The following is an 11,473-nucleotide window of genomic DNA, read 5'->3' as shown; positions in this document are numbered from 1 at the left end:
GTCAATTTTTTTTTATTGGAGTTAAAATTAACGTAGATATATGACCGAACCTAACCAACCCTACCTAACCTAACCTAACCTATCTTTATAGGTTAGGTTTGGTTAGGTAGCCGAAAAAGTTAGGTTAGGTTAGGTTAGGTAGATTAGGTAGTCGAAAAACAATTAATTCATGAAAACTTGGCTTATTAGGCAAATCGGGCCTTGCATAGTAGGCTAAGAAGTGCGTTCTGGCTACTAGGTACGACATATATATATATATATATATATATATATATATATTAGGGGTACCACCTCTGGTGCAATTGTAGAAACCCACATCCTCGAAGAAGAAAATAAAGAGTATTCAGAGAAGACCTTGTGGATTCTCACTGAACACTTTAATCTTTTACTCTCCTACCACCCCTATTATTTATTTATTTTAGTTTATTTAATTTTATTGCAATGCTACAGTTTACAGAGAACACACACAGATATATAACAATATAACAATCAGTGTTTGAAGACCTCTTCCAGCTCCTCGGAGGTTGGGTGCGCATTAAGTATACAGCACGCATTTTGCCTCTGAACTGCGACACTGAGGCGATGGAACAGGAAACTGGCCGCTCTTGAGTCTTTAGTTTTCCCAATGAGGTCTTATCCCACCTCCTCTAAAAACTTAAGTGCACATTAACCCCAGGCACCCATAATTCATATATATATATATATATATATATATATATATATATATATATATATATATATATATATATATATATATATATATATATATATATATATATATATTGGTAGCAGTCTTTCTTGTAAACATATGTTGTTAAATATGACCGAAAAAGTAAGATTAATAATTCTAATACGAATTTTCTCAATATTTCTTATGTTTCTTTTTACTGTCGATGTTAATTGAAAAATCAATTCTCCAAAATTCATTTTTATTCTTAGTCTGACGCGACGCTTGAACGCGTTTCGTAATAACTTATTACATTTTCCAAGACTTTAGTTTACACATACACAACTGTAACCTGAAGACACTAAACAGAGTTTTACTTAATGCTAACATTGAACAGCTTGTCTTATATACTCGCATTTGGGTGAGGTGATATGTTGCAACAGTTGTTGCTTCTCCTACCACCCCCCTTTTTTATTATTGTATACTTTATTATACATGATTACAAATGCTATAACTCCAACATATGTCATTACCATTAAAAGTAAAATAAAAAACAAATCGCAACGATTTATTGATGGATATCGTAAACTATTTATATCAATTAAATACTTAAAACTTTGAAATATAGATTAAGCTTAGGATAATAAAATACTTTGATACCAGTAGGCAACGAATTTACTATACAAGGAAACAATGTTTTATTGAAACAAAATTTGTCAGACATAATCTTAGATCAGAGCTTAGCTCTTATATCCTTCAGGGAAAATACAATCCTTACTTTGATTATACCACATAACTTAAATTCTCAAGAGGCTGTGTGAAGTTGTACTGAGCTCCTTAATTATTAATGCATTGCATTAATTTTAAATGTATTCAGTTTTATACAGTCCATTGGATAAGCCTAAGTGAATAAATTACCAATGAAGCTTCGTGACTCACAGCTTAGCATATGTAGATTACATAGTGAACGTTCAAGATGATTAGAACTTTTTATGATAACTGTTGACTGTGAACAATGTCAGTGTAACTCCTTTAAGGAGCAACAATCTTTTCAAATATTTGAAATTTCCATCCAATCTCTTAGATTACTTTAATTTTCCTATTTGTCTAAGCTTTAATCATTTTTATTATTTGCTTTATAATGCCAAGTAACAATGGCTAGGTAATTTTTTTCACCTGGCTACTCAGGGCTGGCCAAGGTTGACGGAAACACAAGAAAGTGCCATATATTGAACCTTTGAATAGTCCCGATCTTCATCCGATTTAACTGAATTCTGGTTATTGCAGCAGGACATCACATGATAAAATGATATTCTGTGCTATATTGCGCCAAGTGATTGATGAGATGGTGAGCCTCATATTAGAGGATGGTGAGCTGAGAACAGTTGTGGGGGAAGAGGTGACAGAGGCCCCCTCACAGGAGTAGTGGACAGAATCAAAGGATAAAGATCCCCTCCTATTACGTAGAAATAGTAAAGGGGACTTGAGGTGTGGACAGATATGGAGTGGATGAGGGCTCCCTACATGTGGTGGAGACAGTAGGCGGTGAGGGAGGCTCCTAACATGAGATGGAAACATTAAAGGGATGCGAGAGAGATGCCACTCCCCTACTACCGGCAAGTGGCTATTTCAGCTGAACAAAGAAAATACGGTCATATCACGTACAATAATTTTAAAAGCTTACTCTCTCTCCTTTTGTCACCATTACGGGCGTATCTCCAGCACTGGTCACCTCACCCCAGCACTGGCCACCTCACCCCAGCACTGGTCACCTCACCCCAGCACTGGTCACCTCACCCCAGCACTGGCCACCTCACCCCAGTACTGGCCACCTCACCCCAGCACTGGTCACCTCACCCCAGCACTGGCCACCTCACCCCAGCACTGGCCACCTCACCCCAGCACTGGTCACCTCACCCCAGCACTGGCCACCTCACCCCAGCACTGGCCACCTCACCCCAGCATTGGCCACTTCATTCTTCCTCATCACAGAACCATTTCCAACACACAGCCCTCCTCAACACTGGACTATCTCTAACAGTGGATACCTCACCCCTTCCCCACCACCAGATCACTTGCACCACTGGTCAGCTCACCGGAATACTGCCCGCTTCATCTTTCCTTAATACAAAAAAATCATCTGCAACACTGGTCACCTTCCCCCCCCCTAACCCCAACCTCACCAATCCATAAAAATAATGTAACTTTTTTTTACAAAATATGTGTGGGTTATTTATTAATTTATTGGATCAACTGCCCATTTACTATGAAAGTCACCAGGTATAATGTTTTACAACACTGAAAAAAAACTCTTAATTGTTTCCTTTCAGATGAATTTGCAATATATGAATATTTGTTCGAATATATTTGGGCCACAAAATTCAGCCAGCAATCCCAGTTTTTTCTATAGTCTTATTAAAATATCTCTTTATCTAACAAATTTTCTAATAACATCTAATGCATCCAGATATATTTTCAAATAATTTAAGGGATGAGGGTCAGCAAGAGTTTCAACAGCAGGTCAGTAGTAGCAGCTCAGTAAAAGAAAGATATCAGTAAGAGTCAGTAGTTATAGAGGGGTCAGTGGTAAGGGGATAAAAAGCAGGTCAGCCGTAAGAGGGTAAGCAGTAGACGGTCACCATTAAATAGTCAGCATTAGGCTGGGGCACTATAAGAGTGTCAGCAGTAGAGGATGAGCAGAAATAGGATCTGGAGTTGAGAGTCAACAACAAGTGGGTCAGCAGGAGAAAGTTAGTAGAATAGGATCAGCGGTGAGACTGTCAGTAGTAAATGCATCATCAATAAGAGGGTAGTAGTAGTATAGGGTCAGCAGTAGGAAAGTCAGCAGTAAGTGGGTACTATTGCGGGTCATACATGAAGTGAGGTATATTCGTTGCTTATTGACGTCAAATAACTCAGTCAACGTCAACGAACCTGTCTCTGCTCTCTTGGATTAATAATGTCTTTTTGTAGTCATATAAATACTAAAATGATGCTTATACTTAACCTCGAGACTGATATTGCATCTTATGAGAACCGTCATTATTATTATAATGCTGAGTTATGAATGATGTCTCAACATATGGACGCCACTTTTATTTTTTCATTCATAAGGTGAACTTAAGAATATATACGAATAATGTCTTTCTGTTTGTATATTGTACGACAACAAACACAATGCTACCAAATAAAGCAGACGGGAGCGCTAAATGTTTGCTGTTTACAAAATATAGCAGACGCACAGGCACCACATCGATTTACTTCCTTATAAATGGTAACTGAAATTATTCATATTAATAGGAGAAGAATATGCAATAACATCTTCGTGTTGCCTCTCAATAACTAGCTCACTAAAGTTTGTACGGTGGCACATATTGAAGGCATTATGCCATGAGATGCAGCGTAGTACCCCTCCCACCCCCCAGATGCAAACCATGAGACAGAAAGTATCTATTACACTATATCGCACCAGTCTAAACAGCCAGACACTAACTTAAGAAGAATTCAGCTCATTGTAGTATTTGTAAATTACAAGTAAATGAAAAAACTAATTTTACAACCAGGTTCAACGCTCGCATATATATAAATTTTAATTCAAAGCGTCGACAAAGACAAGTAGTTGTTCATGTGAGGTGATCTAGCACCTGCATATTGAATATGGTACAATCTAGCAATTAAATATATGCATGTCATGATAAAATATTTATATTTATTGTTTCCTCCTAGCCTGAGGATTAGACGACATCTAAATTCAAGAAAAAGTACAAAAGATGCTCCTCCTTATCGCTGTGCAGGATGATATAAAAAAAAGCCTATGCACCTAAATGCTACGACAAACACCACATGTCCTCACCTTCCGTGTTAATTAAAAAGCGCGTTTACGTTCAGCACGGAAAGAGTATGAACACACTGTAACAACTGTGTTTACTTCAACTTCAGCCTGGCTCTCGAAGACTCAGGGTGTAAAACGTCCTGACCAAGGTTCTAGTCCTTTAAAATCTCTTAGAAATCTAAGAGATATCTCTTTGGTAATTTGATGATCTCACCTCATTCTTAGGTTTGTACATTTTATTAATTCATACATGTATCAATATATATATATATATATATATATATATATATATATATATATATATATATATATATACAGAAAAACCACTTGTGAAAAATAGAGAATGCCTAACACGTTTTCAGCTAATTCGCCTTCATCAGAGCAAAGAAGAATGAAGATATAGATCTTCATTCTACTTTGCTCTGATGAAGGCGAATTAGCTGAAAACGTGTTAAGCATTCTCTACTTTTCCCAAGTGGTTATTCTGCATACTTGGATCAGTGTTTTTGCGATCATTGTTGCATATATATATATATATATATATATATATATTATTAAATATGACCGAAAAAGTAAGATTAATAATTCTAACACGAATTTTCTCAATCTTTCGTACATTACGCTTCACTGTTGGAGGTAAATCAAAAATCACTTCTCCAAAATTCATTTTTATTTCTAGTCTGACGCGACACGGGCGCGTTTCGTAAAACTTATTACATTTTCAAAGACTTCACAAATACACAACTGATTAGAACTTGCGTTTCTCTGATTTTATATCTACATTTGAGTGAGGTGGGAAGGGTGATGTGGCATTAACACAAGACAGAACAATAGGGGATATTAATAGGGTATTAAAAGTATCAACACAAGACAGAACAGAAACAATGGGTATTGAATAGAAGTGTTAGTAGAAAGCCTATTGGTCCATATTTCTTGATGCTTCTATATTGGAGCGGAGTCTTGAGGTGGGTAGAATATAGTTGTGCAATAATTGGCTGTTGATTGCTGGTGTTGACTTCTTGATGTGTAGTGCCTCGCAAACGTCAAGCCGCCTGCTATCGCTGTATCTATCGATGATTTCTGTGTTGTTTACTAGGATTTCTCTGGCGATGGTTTGGTTATGGGAAGAGATTATATGTTCCTTAATGGAGCCCTGTTGCTTATGCATCGTTAAACGCCTAGAAAGAGATGTTGTTGTCTTGCCTATATACTGGGTTTTTTGGAGCTTACAGTCCCCAAGTGGGCATTTGAAGGCATAGACGACGTTAGTCTCTTTTAAAGCGTTCTGTTTTGTGTCTGGAGAGTTTCTCATGAGTAGGCTGGCCGTTTTTCTGGTTTTATAGTAAATCGTCAGTTGTATCCTCTGATTTTTGTCTGTAGGGATAACGTTTCTATTAACAATATCTTTCAGGACCCTTTCCTCCGTTTTATAAAACGGAGGAAAGGGTCCTGAAAGATATTGTTAATAGAAACGTTATCCCTACAGACAAAAATCAGAGGATACAACTGACGATTTACTATAAAACCAGAAAAACGGCCAGCCTACTCATGAGAAACTCTCCAGACACAAAACAGAACGCTTTAAAAGAGACTAACGTCGTCGTTGCCTTCAAATGCCCACTTGGGGACTGTAAGCTCCAAAAAACCCAGTATATAGGCAAGACAACAACATCTCTTTCTAGGCGTTTAACGATGCATAAGCAACTGGGCTCCATTAAGGAACATATAATCTCTTCCCATAACCAAACCATCGCCAGAGAAATCCTAGTAAACAACACAGAAATCATCGATAGATACAGCGATAGCAGGCGGCTTGACGTTTGCGAGGCACTACACATCAAGAAGTCAACACCAGCAATCAACAGCCAATTATTGCACAACTATATTCTACCCACCTCAAGACTCCGCTCCAATATAGAAGCATCAAGAAATATGGACCAATAGGCTTTCTACAAACACTTCTATTCAATACCCATTGTTTCTGTTCTGTCTTGTGTTGATACTTTTAATACCCTATTAATATCCCCTATTGTTCTGTCTTGTGTTAATGCCACATCACCCTTCCCACCTCACTCAAATGTAGATATAAAATCAGAGAAACGCAAGTTCTAATCAGTTGTGTATTTGTGAAGTCTTTGAAAATGTAATAAGTTTTACGAAACGTGCCCGTGTCGCGTCAGACTAGAAATAAAAATGAATTTTGGAGAAGTGATTTTTGATTTACCTCCAACAGTGAAGCGTAATGTACGAAAGATTGAGAAAATTCGTGTTAGAATTATTAATCTTACTTTTTCGGTCATATTTAATAATATATGTCTACAGGAAAGACTGCTACCAAAATATACTATATATATATATATATATATATATATATATATATATATATATATATATATATATATATATATATATATATATATATATATATATAAATAATATATTTAGATATTTTTCAATATTTTAATTTATCAAATTGGTGGGAATAGTCATAACTGATAAAAAAATTATATACAGTAATGCAAAGTTGGCAGGGATATGGTACAAATAGGATTATACTAGAGGTAGAAAATGGGGGCAGGTGTTGCTTTAATCTTTTTCACATCGCTACTGTAACCACACGAAGTCAGCTTGTGTGCTAGAGTCAGTCCAGGCAGACTGCCTAACCCCAAGCCTGGCAAACTATGACTGACTACCTTTCTCCAAGCTTTGCAGACTCTTCTTTACCCCAGGCCTGGTAAATTCTACACTTCGGCGGGCCTGGTAGGCTCTGCCTTACCCCGAGATTGACAGACTTGCCTTGCTCCGAGCCTGGTAAGCCTCTACCTTGCTCCGAGCTTTTCAGACTTTACCTTAAACCTGGGCTCTCAGTTTCTACCCAATAACGGGTCTGGCAAACTGTTCGAACCTGGGGCTTTCTATACCTTACTATTGGCCTGACACTCTCTACCCTACCGTGAGCCTGAGAAACTTTACACTACCAAAGCCGGAAACGCTCTACCCTGAGTCTGATAAGCTCTATCCTACAACTACAAAACCTCCATAGAACCACTTCCTTGCCTGTAATATGATACATCACATCAATATAGTGTATGCATATAGTATTGTACAAATATATCCTAACATATTTCCATACCGCCATCATTTTGTAAAAAAAAGGATTTCATCTCGCAATTGTCATACATAAATTTTGCACGAAAAAGGCTTAGGCTATATACAGCATTTGGGTCTGTTTCTATACATGATGCTGGTTATATTACAATGTGTAGGTATTTTGCAGATATTGATATATACAGCGATGGTGGGTCTATGAGAATTCAAAGTTTCTGATGCATATCATTGCAGATGAAAGTTATTGTAGATAGAAATCCTAATATTGGGTCTATCGATTTAGATTTTAATAAATGTATACTTGAAGATATTTAAATACAATGTGAAAATTTAATAAAGTAATAAGAGTCTTGTAGCGCATCGTTTCATTATATTTACATATGAAATCGACTGATAATTTTCAGTGTAGTGTAAATATATTTGCAAAAATATATTAATAGATTTCCTGCACAATACTTGAGTTTAAAAATGAGATGTCAGTCCGAGTTAGTCATATTCATATCAAAACGCAAAAGTTTAAGTGATGGGGTAGTGGATTTGCGGTGTGAGGCAGGAGCAAAGAGCTAAAGTTCAAACCCTCCATCAATATAATTATGTGAGACATACATGTGTTTGGCATGGTTGTTTCAGCAGCTGTTATTTTTCTATAGATATTAACAAAAGCTATGCTGCAATCCTCACTAGACACTTGGACGTCTCTATCACTACACCAAAACTAGGTGTCTGACCTTGTTTCTGGTTTTCACAGATGCTGTGTACAAAATGATTGTCTGATTTAATAAAAAAATCTATATTATGATTTACCTAAATATAATCCTTCTTAGGTCTAGTTTAATTCATTAGCTGTGAGGCTATTAACTAAAACCTCGATTCTAAAGCAAAGACTCTCGTAAAGGTATGCACTAGGCTGGTCAGGAAACATGTTCTGATGTTTCAGAGACACATATAGCTCAAGGTAAGTCGAGAAAAAAGATGAACCATTTTCAGTAGCAAAAGACAACGAAGGGAATGCATGTATATCGTGAACCATGCGAAGGCAACAGGAGGAATTATGGGGCGTGCGGCCATGGCCGGCATTGTTTGAGATGAACGGTTCGCGACGTAACCATATAAAATGTTCATTGACGTCACACACAAAATTTCTAGATACATGCACACATCGTGGATTCAAAGCAATATTCTGGAAGTCTGTAGGCAAGTACACCGTCAGTGGATATTCAGTACACTGAAATGAAGAAAACTGATTACTGTCAGGTTGAGTTTTGCTAAAACAATATTTAGACATAGGTTAACCCATTATGTGCATAATTATATTAGTGTTTCAGGGAACTAAAACTGAACATTATTAGTTAAAACGCAACCATTAAACATTTGAAAGTTCTCGGATGATTCCTCGTGTGCAGATATTACTCCCAAGCCAGATATCGAGAGAACTCTCACGAAAGCTACTCCACTTTCACGCCAGACCCTGCATTAAGGCCACCAACATATTCTGTACATAAGAAAGAATCATCTAAATTAAACATCAAAGATACACTTTTTTTCCCAAATATTGCTTATAATGGCATTAAAGAAAAATCATAGACTATCTGCTGAAATTACAATGGGCAGAAATAAGGAAAAAGACTCAATTCATAAAAGTTTTGATGGAACTCCTTAATCCAGTTCAGTAATGCTAAAAGTCATCGTCTAGACACTCGGATGTCTAGTCAGAGTTGATTATTCGTTAACTCACAAGGTCGAGGCTCTAGTATTACTAGCTAAGCTTTTATACATTCCAAGTGTTTCTTTGACAGGTATTTAAAACAGGCAGAAATTATCATAACGTTCTACTTACAGCACTGATCACAATATATTTAGAATAATCAGCAATGTTTTATTTTGAGTATGTAAACAGATTTTAATTTATCGAATAAAAATGAGAAAATGATAATTCTCAGTATGTAAATTTTGCTCGCGGAGACTCTTCTGTTCATTGCCTGATCTGGGTTTGTACAGGAATACATAGATTGTAAATTAGAGCCATGACCTATCGTCACCCCCTTTAGTGCTGACGACAGTTCGATTCGAGCGGAGCTTTAATTAATAGTGAACTGACCTTCATAATGTTCTGTATTTTATGTTATGCTGGATGAAACGATATTGAGTGGGTAAATCACGAGAACAGTGAATGAGGCACGGTGGTTTGGATGACAGAGATGAGTAACATGAAGTTTAAGCTGAGTGGATGAAAGAAGGAACTAGTGTGACATCAACATTTAAAAATAAACATGAATACAAAATTAAGAGGAAGGCTGAAAATCAAGAGTGAGAAACATTACTGATACAATTTACAGGGCAGGCAATACATGCTTCCATGATAGTTAAGAGACACATCCTAAGCCACCATGAAAAGTGGAAGGGTGACACCCAAGAATAGGGAGAATAAGAACAATCAGGTTATTTACAAAGAGAATGAGATAACGATTAAATCCACAATAGGGCCATTTAAAAACTCATAAATAAAATAGAGAAAAGTAAAAAAATATTATGCCAGAAAAGATAAATTGAGATACTCATAATCTAAAAATTTGTTAGGAATATCGAAAGACAAAGAAGACACTTAAAAGTAAGGAAAGTGAAAAAAGGCAAATGATTTAGGCGGTGAGATATTTGAGAAAAACGAAAAGAAGTGCTAAACATACAATGAGATTTATACATGACAATTCTTCAAGGATGCGATGCCGTGGGTTACGGAAGTAGACGATGAGATGAGCACAGTATTTAGTTGCCTGAAGCAGGCTAATTTTTTCACAATGTGGAGATAAGGCTTGAGAGAAAAACACATATTGATTGGATATGTGATAAGTGTTTTTAAAGACGGGAATCAATAAAATACGAAAAATGAGAGGTCGTTTAAAACGACCATTAAGCTCGATACATAGAGAATCTGACAGAATACTTCGAAGGTTAATTAAGGAGCATTTGTTTTAATTTGATTCTCCTAAAGCTGAACTAAACGTAGTTAATATTCACCTTAAAAGTAAGATATATATAAAAATGTTATAAGCTCGTACAAAAGTTGCACGTCCTAGAAACTAAAAGATGTACTGAATTTCTTTCTCGCTATTTAAGGAAAACATTATAAACGTTCTCCTTATTCTCCTTTCGTCCTTTGGATTTGTATGGGCCCGTGTAATACAATAACAGGACTTTACTGCTTACCCGCAGAAGCTGAACTTGTAGACAGCGTCACGAGCAGTCACTGCTGTCAACTAGACTAATGGAACTTCCCTGAAAAGTCATCATTTATATATATAGCATACTCGCTAAATTATTGTATTCAAAATCAAAATGATTTTCTACAATATATATATATATATATATATATGTATATATATATATATATATATATATATATATATATATATATATATATATATATATATATATATATATATATAAACTCTAAATGACCCGACCAAGATTCGAACCCACGACGTCCAGGATCACCCCGTAAACCTACACGGTAGCCCCACTATATGATTGTCTATAAAAATAGGTCAGTCCTGGTGTTTATTAACTTATTAAACACCTTCGCGCTCTCGACGTAGTGAAAAAAAACTTGCCCCTTGTGCGTGTGGCGTTTCGGGCGCTCGAGCGGTAACACTGAAAAGTGTATACTCTTTTCACTGTCCTGACGTTAATTTTCGATGTACGTATTTAATTTTTGTACCAATGTGTTCGCAATAGAATGTTCTATTGCGAACATAAGTATAAAATGTCACATAAGGATGCGTTAGACCGGCAACAAATAAAAAACTACGTCAATCACTAGCCATGAGCGCCAGACAGCAACGAAATGTTTCTACTATCTTCAGGGTTGT

The sequence above is a fragment of the Procambarus clarkii genome, chromosome 4, assembly GCF_040958095.1.
Source record: "Procambarus clarkii isolate CNS0578487 chromosome 4, FALCON_Pclarkii_2.0, whole genome shotgun sequence".
NCBI lineage: Eukaryota > Metazoa > Arthropoda > Malacostraca > Decapoda > Cambaridae > Procambarus > Procambarus clarkii.
The sequence above is the reverse complement of the archived record's forward strand: the minus strand, read 5'-3'. Positions refer to the sequence as shown.